The sequence below is a fragment of the Heterodontus francisci genome, chromosome 1 (assembly GCF_036365525.1).
Source record: "Heterodontus francisci isolate sHetFra1 chromosome 1, sHetFra1.hap1, whole genome shotgun sequence".
NCBI lineage: Eukaryota > Metazoa > Chordata > Chondrichthyes > Heterodontiformes > Heterodontidae > Heterodontus > Heterodontus francisci.
Genome location: NC_090371.1, coordinates 116,726,155 through 116,741,476, shown reverse-complemented (window position 1 = coordinate 116,741,476; position 15,322 = coordinate 116,726,155).

The window sequence follows — 15,322 nt, the reverse complement described above, 5'->3', positions numbered from 1 at the left end:
GCGACCACGCTCTGGAAGTGGTTCAAGAGTTCACCTACCTAGGCTCAACTATCACCAGTAACCTGTCTCTCGATGCAGAAATCAACAAGCGCATGGGTAAGGCTTCCTCTGCTATGTCCAGACTGGCCAAGAGAGTGTGGGAAAATGGCGCAATGACACGGAACACAAAAGTCCGAGTGTATCAGGCCTGTGTCCTCAGTACCTTGCTCTATGGCAGCGAGGCCTGGACAACGTATGCCAGCCAAGAGCGACGTCTCAATTCATTCCATCTTCGCTGCCTCCGGAGAATACTTGGCATCAGGTGGCAGGACCGTATCTCCAACACAGAAGTCCTCGAGGCGGCCAACATCCCCAGCTTGTACACACTACTGAGTCAGCGGCGCTTGAGATGGCTTGGCCATGTGAGCCGCATGGAAGATGGCAGGATCCCCAAAGACACATTGTACAGCGAGCTCGCCACTGGTATCAGACCCACCGGCCGTCCACGTCTCCGCTTTAAAGACGTCTGCAAACGCGACATGAAATCCTGTGACATTGATCACAAGTCGTGGGAGTCAGTTGCCAACATTCGCCAGAGCTGGCGGGCAGCCATAAAGACAGGGCTAAAATGTGGCAAGTCGAAGAGACTTGGTAGTTGGCAGGAAAAAAGACAGAAGCGCAAGGGGAGAGCCAACTGTGCAACAGCCCCGACAAACAAATTTCTCTGCAGCACCTGTGGAAGAGCCTGTCACTCTGGAATTGGCCTCTGGAAAGGCGCTGCTTCACAAACCACTGACCACCTCCAGGCACGTATCCATTGTCTCTCGAGATAAGGAGGTCCAAAAGAAAGAAAAAGATAGTCTTTGGTGTTTGCATCAACAAATGAGTCAAATCTTTAAAACATTAAGTACAGGTGTGCTTGCAGATTCTCTTTGGTGTCAAGCTCCTGGTCCTCAGGCTCAGACTATTTGATATGCAACTCAGATGTCAAAATCAAACACAAAACCCATCAAAGGCAGCAGCTACAATTGACTCATCGATCCAAAAAGTAAAATTGATTTATAACAAATTGCCTCGGGGAAAGAACTCCTTTAAACTTGTGTCTTTGAGACTGAGAAGAATGGTATAATAAGTGGGGATTTTCCCTGTTTCATCAGTTGCCAATTCTCTCATGTCGATCATTTGTTTTCAATGCTACAGCGATGATTCGGAACTCCCCAAGGAGAGGCAGATCTATATTACAATCCCCAAGGATTCGAAATCCTTTTCAGAATGTTTTAACTAGGATTTCAGGCACTTGCTTATTTTCAAGATAATTAAATGGTATAAAGTATTTGTATAGCTGCTATATTCTATTCACTTCTGTATAATTATAAATCCTATAAACAAATCTGATTGCTAATTTTAGCCTGAATGATAGGGTTTGACAGCATGATCATCCATCTATCTGAATATAGCCAACACACCTCCAGTCATGGCTTTTCTTTACAACCCTGCTATGTCACCCAAGGAATCATCTTTGACCTTTCTTATTTCTCATCCATGTGCTGTCCTAAGAGACATAATTCGCAGTTGGATGGTTAGTTTCCATACCTATGTCAAGAACGCCTGACTCTCTCACTAGACTCCCTCTCTTGACCTCAGCCCCATGTTGTCAGACTGCCTACCTGACTTCAAGTCATGGATGAGTCATAACTTCCTTCAGTTGAACATGGAGGTACTGAAGCCATCATTGTTGGTCCTGATATCAAGCCCCTTGGTACCAACAGCATCTTCCTCTTTGATCACTAACTCAGGCTGAATCAGATCTTATGAAATCATGACACCCTGTTTGATCCAGAGGAGAACTTTGAACCCGACATCCTATTCATCACCAGGAATTCTGATTTCCACCGCTTCAACATTGCCCGCCTCTGTCCCTACTCACTCCTTCATTGAAATGTTTAAAAATAACAATCGGAAAAGCTGTAAACTGGGCTTCCAGTTCACTACCACAAATTTTACGCTATCGCACAAAGTCAAAATTACTCCCAATTGCTCCAACTCTCCTCTTACAGATCTCCCATTCTTTACCATCAATAACTCTGAACTTGTCCAGAATTCAGCCATTGCTATTCCAATCTAGTCCTGTTTCCACTGGCCTACACTGACTCCTGTTCCCCAATGGACTGCATTTAGGATCCTCGTCCTCATCTCCCATTGCCTCAACCCCCAATCTATGCAATCTCCTCTAGTCTTATGTCACCTCCCACAATTATAGGCCCTCCAGCACTGCCCTTTTGTTCATCGTCGCCCCCTTCCAGCCCCTCCAGCAAAGCTTCTGCCACAGTTGGCTGATGCTCTCTCAACTGAAGGCAAGAGGACATACACATAGTGAGTCTTCAAAGAGCACTTCTCGTACCTCAACCTGACCAAAGAGCAATGTGGGAGGCGCCTGCACATTTACCAGGGAGGCTGTCACTGAACTACGCCACCTGTTGCAGCCACAAGCCAAGACATTGACAGCACTGATTGTGGTTGTCAAAGTTACTGTGGCCTTACCCTTTATATCACAGTCTTCTTCCAGGCTGAAGCTAGTGGCATCAGTGGCATCTCCCAGTTTGGCTTGCACTGCTGTATCAGGGAGGTCACCAAGCTCTCTACACCAAGAGGAACACCTATATCATTCCCAATGGACAGAACAAAGTAGGATGAGACAGCACTAGGCTTTGCCTGCATTGCAGGCTTTCCCATGATCTAAGGTGCCATTGACTGCAGTCACATTGCCTACTTGCTCCCCATAACTAGCCTGGTATCTTTCTGAATGCAAAATGATTCAACACCCTGAATGTCCAGCTTGTTTGCAACCACAGGCAATGCATCATGCAGGTCTGTCCCCAATTTCCTGGCAGTAGTCATGATTCAGTCTCAACTTTATCCCAAACAAGTCACAGGCAGCAACAGATAAGGGGAAACATTGCAGTACAGCTTCCTTCCCCAAGAGTGTCAAGAATAAAATGCACAACATTTCTCTACATGGATATGCCATGATGAGCAGAATGCTGGAGCCATGCCACCATTGAAATGACAATAAGATGTGAAATACTACTACATACTGGTGGACGAGATACTTGTACAAGATATGGTCCGATTAGCACCAAGATTTCTGAAATGTCTTGTACAGATCAAAACAACTGTTGTACCTCTTGGTTCACCTCCTCAACTATCACCCATGTTTTCTGTGGTCCTGTATAACTCGAAACAATTACACAAATACTCAATACAGTGTTTAAATCAAGTGCAGTGCATTTATTTAATCTAGTTTATAGTTGATGAAATGTGTCAGTGTGATTTGCCACAGTGGTTCCCCCTTTTTGACAGTGGTTTCTTTTCAATGTGATACCTAATGGATAATGCCACAATCTCACACTCCCAGCAAGGAGCACAGAATGTTGATAGGCCAACAATACCATCATCCTAATTCTCTGACCCACTCCCCTTGCAAGCTTGACTTCCCGCTGGAAGTGTTGGATTGTGGAATTACCCCTCTAGTCTATTATTTCTTCCAAGTATTCCCTTGTGGAAGAAGAAAGTGTGCTGTTCACTATAGGAATTCACTGGGATACTAACGAAGCTTTACCTCATTGCAGTGTATATTGTGATGGTTCTACAACTGAGTCTGCCACACCTGAGTAAGCTATAGCACTTGTGCAGAAATACTTGATCGTCTGGATGTGGCAGTACTTTGAGAGACATCTGCCTGGTCACTGTTACAGGCATACTAGCTGGATATTCTTTTACCATGTTACTGATTCATGTGGAAGCAGAACTTTGGGCAGCTCAGAGTTCTGTGAATCCCACCTCAAAGTCATCCCTAGCTATTCTCTGAGCATGTTGAAACTAGTCATAAGAGTTTCTTAAGAGTAAGGGTTCCATAGCAGCAATGTGAGCATTCATGAGAGATGCTTTCACTGTGACTATGACCTAAGCTTCATTGCACACTTGCACATGCCATGTGCTCCTTGATAGATTGCACTGCAGACAACTGCTTATTCACTACTGCCCAGATTAGGCATGTAAACTCCTTGCCAGACCTTCCAGTGTATTATGCATTGACAGAAGTGAATTATTAGACAATCAATTCTACTTAGACAGCAATCTTTATTTGCAAGCAGCCACTGTGAGGTCTGAATTCCCAGAAGCTGCAGTAGTGGCAGGAGCAGTGCTAGATCTTTGGCTATTTGCTGCCTGGTCTTCATTAATTACCTCCACTTGTTCCTCTCCACCTGTGCGTTGTAATCCACCCTGCCCTCCCTCCTTAACCTCACTATCTAGGTCTTGTGGGATATGTATAGCTGTGCTGGTAGTCACTGATGCAGGGTGCTATGAGGTGCTGGCTTGGTCCAGAATGCTCTGTGCAATTGTAGTTGTTTCTACCATGTCTCAAAAAGCAGAAGAAAATAAAATCAAAATTCTGCATCAATAAGTACCATCAAATATTACTCCACTTATCAACAATAAATCTTCCCCTCTGATGATCTTCCACTATTCCCTCTAAACTCACTTCAGAAATCAAATGTGAGGGGCTTATGGACCGTTTAATCATCAAAATTAAGAACATCTACTCTGTTGTTTCTGCCTCCTCCAATTCTCCAGCCTTTCAACTCTACTCCCTACTCACTCTTACTGGGAACATACAAATTTCTAGATGAGGATCAGCCAATCTCCATCTATCTCACCATATATGATCCTGGTAGTCACCTGTTACAATAATGCAGGTATTGACCAATTGTAACTAACAATCACCATCAATTAGTCCACAACAGACAACAACAACTTTAACTTATTTAACACCTTTAACATAGTGAAATGTACCAAGCTGCTTCACAGGAGCAATATCAAACAAAATTTGACACAAAGCCACATAAAGGAGAGATGATCAAAAGCTTGGACAAAGAGGTAGGTTTTAAGGGGCATCTTCAAGAGGAGAAAGAGGTAGAGAAGCAGACAGGTTCAGGGAGGGAATTCCAGAGCTTAGGGGCTAGGCAACTGAAGACATGGCCACTAGTGGTGGAGTGATTAAAACTGGGGATGTACAAGAGGCCAGAATTGGAGGTGTGCAGAGACCTCGAAGGTGAGACTGTCCCGAGCAAGCTTATCTGCAGTAGATATCTCTGTCTTGAATCTCGCTGGCTCAGAATCATTGAACTGGATTGTGAGTTGGAGACATTTGGACACATAAGGAAGAGGAATTCGTACATGGACAATTTGCTTCAGACTTCAGCCACACATTGTTCAGAGGTGCAGGTTTAGAACAGGGTTGGTGTGACCAACAGTGTGCAGAGTAAGGGGAACCCAGGTGAGATAGAGAATGAGGATCTGCAGCAACTGATCCTATTCCACAGGTACAATGTACTTGCTACCTGTGAGGATAAGGATAAAAATTATTGGAAGGACATCCAGTGTGCTGACCTTATCATCTTGGAGCAGGGCAAAGTTGGGGGCGTTGTAGGGGGTGCCAGCATAGAAAGAGGAGGAGGAAGAGGGGAAGTATAATGTGGGAGTCGTATGTGTTTCAATTATTGTAAGCAGGATTGAAAGTTCCATGTGTTATTTTGCCTGCCTTGTGCAGGACAACTTGAATCAGTTTGAAAGGATATTGGAAAAGGAGGATCTGGTCAATGTGGTTCTTGTTGGGACCAATAACATAGGGAAAAGTAGGCAAGTGGTCCTCTTTGGAGAGTACCAGGAACTAGTGGCTAAATTAAAATTCTCATCTTTGTTTTCAAATCTGTCCATGGTGTTGCCCCACCTTATCGCTGTTATTTCTTCCAGCCCTTCAAGTGTTGGAACATAGGAACAGGAGTAGGATTGAGGGGCGAAATGCAATACTCATGTTCCCATGTTCCAATGCTTGTAGGGCTGGAGGAAGCTACAGAGATAGGGAAGGGTGAGGCCATGGACTGATTTGAAAACAAGGCTGCGAATTCTAAAATTGAGGTGCTGCTGGATCAGGAGCCAATGTAGGTCAGCAAGCACAGGGCTGATGATTGAAGGGGACTTTGTGCGAGTTAGAATATGAGTAGCAGAGTTTTGGATCGGGTGGAAGATGGGAAGCCAGCCAGGGGAACATTGGAATAGCCAAGCCTAGAGGTAATAAAGGCATGGATGAGGGTTCCAGCAGCAGATGAGCTGAGGTAGTGACAGAGTCAAGTAAAGTTACACAGGTGGAAGTAGGCACTTTTAGTGATGAAGCAGGTAGGTGTTCAGAAGCTCATCTTGGAGTCAAATACGACCCAGACATTAGATGTAAAAGCTCCAGCTATTTACCCCTTTATTACATAGTTTTTACTGTATCATTCTCACCGTTTGGCCTCACTAAACATTATTTCATCTACAAAGCTTACTATCTGCTTTCTTGACTCCTTCTCATCCCAACTCCTGCCCACCTACTTTTCCTTTACAGTATCATTGTTAAGCTACTATCCATAGGCAGCATGATCCCGACATCATTCAGAGTCATTACCATCACCCTGTGTATCATCTGCAGTTACCAACTCAACTTCAACCTTCCATTTCTTTCCAAAGTGCTGGAACAGGTCACCTCACAAATACGATTCCACATTTTCCATTTGTCCCTGAAGTCCCCAATCAGACATTTGCCCCATCCAGATCAGAGAAATGCCACTGTTAAGACTACTAATGACTGTTGTCTAACTGCAATGCAGCTTACTGTCCCTCTTCATCCTCTTCAACCTTTGCATTGCCTTTTACTGATTGCTACTCTATCTTTCTGGATTGTTTTTCTCCACCACAGTCTTCTTCTATGGCATCCCTCTCTCCAATTTTTAGTTATTGCATCTTTACTGCATGGCTTCTCTTCCTGCATCAACATGGTCACTTCCAGCCTGAGTTAGACGGGATTCTCAGCCTCCTAAAAAAGGAGCTCAATTAAAATGGTGGCAGGAAGGAATGGGCAGTAAATCTTTGCAGTCATTGTAACTATCCACGTGTCATGTTTGCTCTGGGTGGGATGAGCTAAAATTTCCCCCTTTATATTTGCCCTGTCTTCATTTTTATTACCTCTCTATAGGTGTTAAATGTTTCTTTTTTACTTTGGATTTGAGCTTATCTCCCTATTCACTCATTGACTGTTGATTCAATATACTTCTATATTTCTCCCAGGATTGCATTTGTGTTTTTCCATTTCCTGTTTAAATATTTCACAGGTGATTTTTACTTCTATTTGCATTTGCTATAATTTATGTCTTTTTCAGTCAAATACCCACGTCTCCCAATTTTCTCTTTTTCCTTTTCTGTGTTTACATTTTACCATTTTCTAAATATTCACCAACCTTTTGGTCACCACTTTCTCTGCTTAATTACCCAGAACCAAGTCAAATTGTGTCTCCTTCTTTGTTGAAGTCATATCATATTGATTGAGAAAAGAGTCCTGAATACATTACAAATGTTCCCCTTTCTCACAATTAACAATTTCCAGTCCATTCATGCATAATTAAAATCTATACTCAGAACTGTATTGTTAACATAAGACTCTGTAATTTGTCTACAATTTTCAAATTTAAACTTCTTTCTGCTGTTTAACAGTCTGCCACTTACTCTCATTAATGTGATCAATCCCTTACTATTTTTCAATTCAATCTGAGGGGATTCTGTTTGGTTCATTTGTCTATTTAAATCCCTACATCCTAGTGCTAAGATATTGTTTGGAGGTAAACATTACATATAAACTAAGGCTACATCCACACTTGACAACTTTCAGTAAACACTTTTATAAAATATATCGACTTTGAAGCTTTAAACGATTTATGTAAAATCAGAACTTTACAGTGTCTGGGGAGGGGGGTTAAGATACAGAGATGCAAACAAAAAGGGCAAAGAAACTGAAAATTTAAATGATCTGACTATACTGCAAGGTGATCAGAGGGAGACAGAGACAGACAGAATGCCCATAGGATAGCAGAACTTCTAAGGAACACTAAAAGAAAGTTCTAAAGAAGAACCAAGCAAGTGTTAAATGAACTGGATTGCATAAAACTCAGTTGAAGCAGTTCCAATTGTGATGTTTTTCTTCTCTCTAGAGACCCCTCTTCTAAATTACACATACATTTTAGGTATAAATCAGTGACAGCGTTTACTTGCAACACAAGTGGGTTGGACGAGATTTCTGATTGTTCCATTTGGAGGACAAGACACACCCAATCAATTGTCTGGAATGTATACTTTGATCCTGCCTGCTAATTAAGTGTCCCAATCCTTGGGTTTACCACTTTTTCTGGCAACCTTATAAACCACTCCCTTTGATCTAATGTAATCTTTGATTAAGATTGAGAGTAATTAAGAGTAATTAAGTGTCCTCTGCAATGTGTAATTTGATCTAGTCATTGTCAGACAGGCAAACAGGCTTCAGAACTCACAGTGCTGCTGTGATTGAACAGTATGACTGAGGAAGGTGCAAAGCATGTGAGAATGGTGATATGGTACAGTGCACAAAGTCGAAATGTAGTTAGCGTTGTGAAGATCCTCTGTTATCTAGTGTCCTGCAGTTGTAATTATAGTTGTCTTTGGCTAGTAAAGTAAAAGACTTTGGGGTTGAAATTTATTCTCGTAGCGACACTTCTAGCAGGTTTATGTCAATTTCCCTGGGGCAGGCAATGTCGTGGACCATGGCCTGCATGGTCCGTGTGGCATTCCTCATTAATATCATTGAAGAATGTCATGTAGCAGCCAGTAGCACTGTCTGCCCCCAGGGAATCAATGTAGTCTGCATAGTGTCACAAGAAGCAGCTCAACATGAACAAATTTCTCCCACTTTATACGCTAATTAGTGGGTTAGTTACTTACTTCTCTGGGGTTTTATGTTTTTTCCTTCTGAAAGTGATTAAAAAAAACTAACTCAGAGTGAAGGGATCAAGGTCAAGGCTACAACTTTAAGGCAGAAACATTCACTAAAATAGGAAATGGAAAACAAGAAGTGTCAATACTTAATGCCCTTTGGATCTCAATGGTGTTAATGTAGCAGGAAGCTAGTAAGGATTTGGCAGACAATTAACCAATTGTGTGGGGTGCACATGTATGTGGGAATGGAGTGTGTGTATGTGTGGGGTCCAGGTGTATGGGGACATGTACTTGAAGAAGACTAATTTGCAGGGGTATGTGAAAAAGGTTTTCACAGCCACATTTCCTTCCTCAGTGACTGTCTCCGGCTCCGACTTATTCCACGTGGATTCCAACTGCAGTTTCACTCATCATGTTTTGAATCCACCCAGGATTACAGGTATCTCTGAGGAATACAATGTTCCTCGGACTGCTGTTCTCGCCACATCCTGAGATCCACACTCAGTGCTATGCGCCGCCACATGTACACACTGGACCTCTCTCTCCAGAAGCACTGCCTCATTTTATCTCAAATCTGTACTACTCCACAGTTTCATTTCATCCTTCGTCTTATCCGACGCATTAACAAAAAACTTTTTTTCTTCCTTTCAGGTGTTAAGGAACGCAAGCTCCAGCAGCTGATGGGGACTAATGCCCCTCCAGATCCTTCTTCCCCTTCACTTCCCTCTGATTCTACCCCTTCTGATCTGGCCCTAGTCGTGTATTCACTATACCTTCTGACCTCCCCCTCTCTGAACGTTCTGTCCTCAGCAAAGGACTCAGTTTTATCCCCTTACGCCCTCACATCAATGAAATTCGCGCTCGGCATGAGGTTGAGCTCTTCTTCCATCGCCTCCGCCTCCGGGCTCGCTTCTTTGATCTGGAGTCCTCCCCCCGATCAGCAGACCCATTCACCCGTCTCCAGCATTCTCCATCAACCTGGACCCCTCCCTCTGGCCTCTTACCCGCTCTTGATCTTTTCATTGAAAACTGTCCGCGAGACATCGGCCATCTCAATTTCTCTGCCCCATCACTCACTCTAACCTGTCCCCCTCTGAACTTGCCGCACTCCATGCTCTCAGGTCTAACCCCAACATTGTCATCAAACCTGCAGACAAGGGTGGTGCTGTTGTTGTATGGCGTACCAATCTTGTACAGGCTCAGCGCCAACTCTCGGACACTTCTTCCTACGTCCCCCTGGACCATGACCCCACCACCGAACATCCAGCGACTGTTCACAGGACTGTCATTGACCTCATCTCCTCTGGAGATCTTCCCTCTACAGCTTCAAACCTCATAGTCCCGCAACCCTGGACAGCCCGCTTCTACCTCCTTCCCAAAATCCACAAACAGGACTGTCCCGGCAGACCCATTGTTTCAGCCTGCTCCTGCCCCACTGAACTTATTTCTTCCTATTTTGACTCTATCTTTTGTCTCCTGGTTCAGTTTCTTCCCACCTACATCTGTGACTCTTCTGACGCCCTACGTCATTTTGACAATTTCCAGTTTCCTGGCCCCAACCGCCTCCTCTTCACTATGGACGTCCATCCCCCTCCAGGATGGTTTGAGGGCTGTCTGCTTCCTCCTGGAACAGAGACCCAACCAGTCCCCATCCACCACCACCCTCCTCCGCCTGGCTGAACTGGTTCTCACATTGAACAACTTCTCCTTCAACTTCAAGTAAAAGGTGTTGCTGTGGGTACCCACATGGGCCCGAATTATGCCTGTCTTTTTGTGGGATATATCGAACATTCCTTGTTCCAGTCCTACTCAGGCCCCCTCCCCCAACTCTTTTTTCCGGTACTTTGATGACTGTATCGGTGCCGTTTCCTGCTCCCCCCCCGAACTGGAAAACTTTATCAACTTTACTTCTAATTTCCACCCTTCTCTCATCTTTACATGGTCCATCTCTGACACTTCCCTTCCCTTCCTCAACTTCTCTGTCTCCATCTCTGGGGATAGGCTATCTACTCATATTCATTAGAAGTCCACTGACTCCCACAGCTACCTCAACACACCCTGCCTCCTGTAAGGACTCCATTCCATTCTCCCCCAGTTTCTTTGTCTCCGACGCATCTGCTCTGATGATGCTACCTTCCATGACAGCGCTTCTGATATGTCTTCCTTTTTCCTCAACCGAGGATTCCCCCCCACTGTAGTTGACAGGGCCCTCAACTGTGTCCGGCCCATTTCCCGCACTTCTACCCTCACCCCTTCCCCTGCCTCCCAGAACCACGACAGGGTTCCCCTTGTCCTCACTTTCCACCCCATCAGCCTGCAAATCCAAAGGATCATCCTCCGCCATTTCCGCCACCTCCAGTGTGATGCCACTACCTAAGGCATCTTCCCCTCCCTTCCCCTGTCAGCATTCCGAAGGGATCATTCCCTCCGCGTCACCCTGGTCCACTCCTCCATTACCCCCACCACCTCGTCCCCTTCCCACGGCACCTTCCCCTGCAAGCGCAGGAGGTGTAATACCTGCCCATTTACCTCCTCTCTCCTCACTATCCAAGGCCCCAAACACTCCTTTCAGGTGAAACAGCCATTTACTTGTACTTCTTTCAATGTAGTATACTGTATTCACTGCTCACAATGTGGCCTCCTCTACATTGGGGAGACCAAATGGAGACTGGGAGACCGCTTTGCGGAACACCTCGCTCAGTCCGAAAGCATGACCCAGAGCTTCCGGTTGCTGGCCATTTCAACACTCCCCCTGCTCTCATGCTCACATCTCTGTCCTGGGATTGCTGCAGTGTTCCAGTGAACATCAACGCAAGCGCGAGGAACAGCATCTCAGTTACTGATTAGGCACACTATAGCCTGCTGGACTGAACATTGAGTTCAATAATTTCAGAGCATGACGGGCCCCCATTTTACTTTTATCTTTAGTTATTTTTTCTTTTATTTTTTTGTGTTTATTTTATTTTAATTTGTTCAGAAGGATTCTAATAAAGCTAAATGTTAGTTTATAATAACAAGTCCTTTGTTAGTTTGTAATAGCTAGATGATCACAATTAGTATGCTGTTTAGTGACTTTTAGCAACCGAATAATCTTATAGGTGATTATCTTTCAAAATTCTATCGATTATGGAAAAGATCCTGCAGACTGGAAAGTAGCAAATGTAACCCCACTATTTAAGAAAGGAGGGAGAGAGAAAATGGGGAAGTACAGACTTGTTAGTTTGACATCAGTAGTAGGGAAAATGTTAGAATCTATTCTAAAGGATGTGATAATTTGACACTTAGAAAATAATATGTTTGGGCAGAGTCAACATGGATTTAGAGGGTGGTGAATCTTGGAAATTCTCTACCCCAGGGGGCTGTAAAGCTCAATCATTGAGCATATTCAAGACATAAATTGATAGATATCTGGATACTAATGACATCAAGGGATATGAGGACAGCGCGGGAAAGTGACGTTGAGGTAGATGATCGGCCATGATGTAATTGAATGGCAGAGCTGGCTTTATGGGCTGAATGGCCTACTCCTGCTCCTATGTTTCTAGTGACTAAGTAAGAAGAACCAAGTGATCATCTGAGGGGAGGAGCCCAACAGCAGCTGCCAATGGCCTCTCTGTACTTTGTGAAATACAATGTGTGGTGACATTGAGCATGTCACATTACTGTTTCTAGTAAGTGGAAAGGAGATGACATTTCTGGTCATGTTGTCTTGGTTTTGCTATTTGTTGACCTCACTGTTATAGCTCTTTTCATCTTATACCTCTTCAATCATGAAATAAGGAAATTGACGTGCTTCATAAACAACCCCCAACTGGCATGGAACTCTGTAGCCTACATTAGATGGTGTACTTCTCCCTGAGCTGGAGTTTTGCAGCAGCCTTTTTTCAAGCACACTTTTCTTTAACTGTGTTCTTGATACACTGAACTATTTTAACTACTTCAATCACAGTAAGCTTCCTGGGGATTTTACAAGATAATTTGGTTGCTTTGATTCCACACAAACATTCCAAACATGTCCTGACGCCCAGAAAAAGAGCAAAAAAAAAAGGCGCTGGGCAAGGAATAAAACAAACCACAAAAAGCTCATAAAAATACCTGCAGCAAAAAAAACTGAAAAGAATAACAATTTTCATTAAAAATGTCTTTGTCCCTTTAAGGGCTCTTTTACAGATCTGGTTTCTCTTCACACTCATTACCCTCTTATCTGGTGATTGATTCTTAGCAGGTTTCCAGTGGAGTCCAGGTGGGATTGTACAGCACCAAATTTCCCAGTCTCCACCCAAACAAATTGGACATAATTTTGCCTGCTGGAAAATTTACCCTTACCATGGAGTCGTAGATGTTTACAACAACAAAACAGGCCATCTGGTTTATCATATCTTTTCTGGCTGTTTGTTAAAGAAATCCAAAACTAATCCCACTGCTCCACATCAACATGCATCTTCCGTTTCAAATAGTTATTGAACTTTTCCATAGACAATGTACTATCGCTGTCTAAAACACTCACTGCACCAAAGCAAATCCATACTCTAACAATATTTTGTTTAAATAAATTTCTCCCAACTGCTCTTTTCATTCTGAGCGAATATCTTAAATTGAGAGGTAATTGGTTTTTCAGCTTCACTCTATTAAAAGTTCATAAATTTACCTCTTTAGCCTTCTTTGCCCCTGTGGAAATCGCCTTTGAATCTCAGCTGCCTCCTCATAACGATAATCTCCCACCCTTGTCATTACCTTGGAGAATATACACTGTCTATACCTTAAATGGCCTATTTTCAGATGCTTTCTATAACTGTGTCAATTACATGAGCATTCTACCCCTAAAGTACAATCTTATCACTGAGACAGTCAACAAGATTGACTTGATAAAGAAGTGACTGAAAATAATTTTAATTTCTCCCCAGAAAACTTAATCAGCTAGGGACTGCTGTTTATATTTTGGACTCATGTCATACCATGAGTGTGAAGATTCATGTGAGGAAGTGGTTTCTCATGCTCCAAGTAATGGAAGGGAATGCAGCAATAGGCCAAAACAAAACAGCAGAGCATGAAAACGCTGTTTCATTTATACTGTATTCCTAATAATTTTTGTTAACAACTCAAGATGCTTTTAAACTAAATATTCTCAAGGATACAGATAAGTTTTTTTTTTGCTAAACTATAAATACAATTTTGAGATTTTTTTTCAAGGAAAAGAATGCAAAGGTAAATGCAAGAAGCAAGAGCTACAGGGAGGCATTGACTTATTCTCCGTAGGTACCAGCAAGTTCTTGTTTTTATAGCAGTTTATAGATTAGGTCAAGTAGCAAGTTATCTGTTTTATAGTTGGTTTATTTCCAAGCTCTAGAGCACTCAATGTGGCTAAACTTGTATTGACTTGTATAACAGAAAGACAACAGTCTGTTTAAGATTTATTGGGAATGAAATATCTCTGTTATACTGTAATACAAATTTATTTGCTCTAATTGTGAAGGTACACATACTGTAAAGCTGCATTGCACATATCTGGGAACCTAATTGAGACACATGATGCTCCTGAAAAATCACTTGAATTTTTTCCAATTGTGCAAATTCTCCCCATCAATCCATACATAGAAATCTTAGATACCAGGAAGTGAGTAATAATCACAATTAATCTCAGGGTTGAGCTGACATTTATAAACTGCCTGATATTCATTGTCATGGGTTGTGAAGTAATCTGAAATTCCACATTAGATTAAGTCACTTTCAGTTGTACATTATTCTATGTTTAGTAAAGTCACTGCTAGTGTTTACTTATATGTGATTAAGTAGTTAAATAATGATTATATAATGCATGTATTAAATGTTTACTGATCAAAGAGGCGTGCTAGAATTTTGAACATTACAGCTGTATCAAAGATCTTGTGGCTGTTAACATGGTCACATATATGAGTGAAGCAAAATATGTTTGTTTCACAATATCTAGCTAAGAGTTTGCATTAGGCAAGTTTCTTAACACTATAGTTTGTTGATACTGTAAAGTCTGCTAGAAAATACCATGCTTATTTTGATATCGTGCTTGTAGTGTGATCGGTTCCAGTAGCCCTTGAAAAAAAAGTTGGCACATATTTAATATCATTACCAGAGTTGCTATGGTTTCTTCGAAGCCTTATGATGTCTTGTTGAATTTCTATCAACCACAGGATTATTCAGCCAGATATAAACAAAAGTAGTACATGACATTTTATCCTAGCCATGCTATTAACCCTTTTTCACTTAGAAAGAACAGGAAATTAAATTAGTTTTATTGGGAATCCGTAATGCCACTTTAATCAACAGCTCTAATTAAGGTTTAGCAGCACAAAGACCTGCAATAATGACATCAAAATAGGAGATGAATAATGGCGCACTTGTGATAACATAGTATTTCAATTATCACTTATAATTCAATGACAATAGTCCATTGAACAAATCTTCAGCATTAACAGTGGCTGCTGAGAAGCATGTCTAAGTTATCTAATAATGACTCTTATTCTGTGGGAAC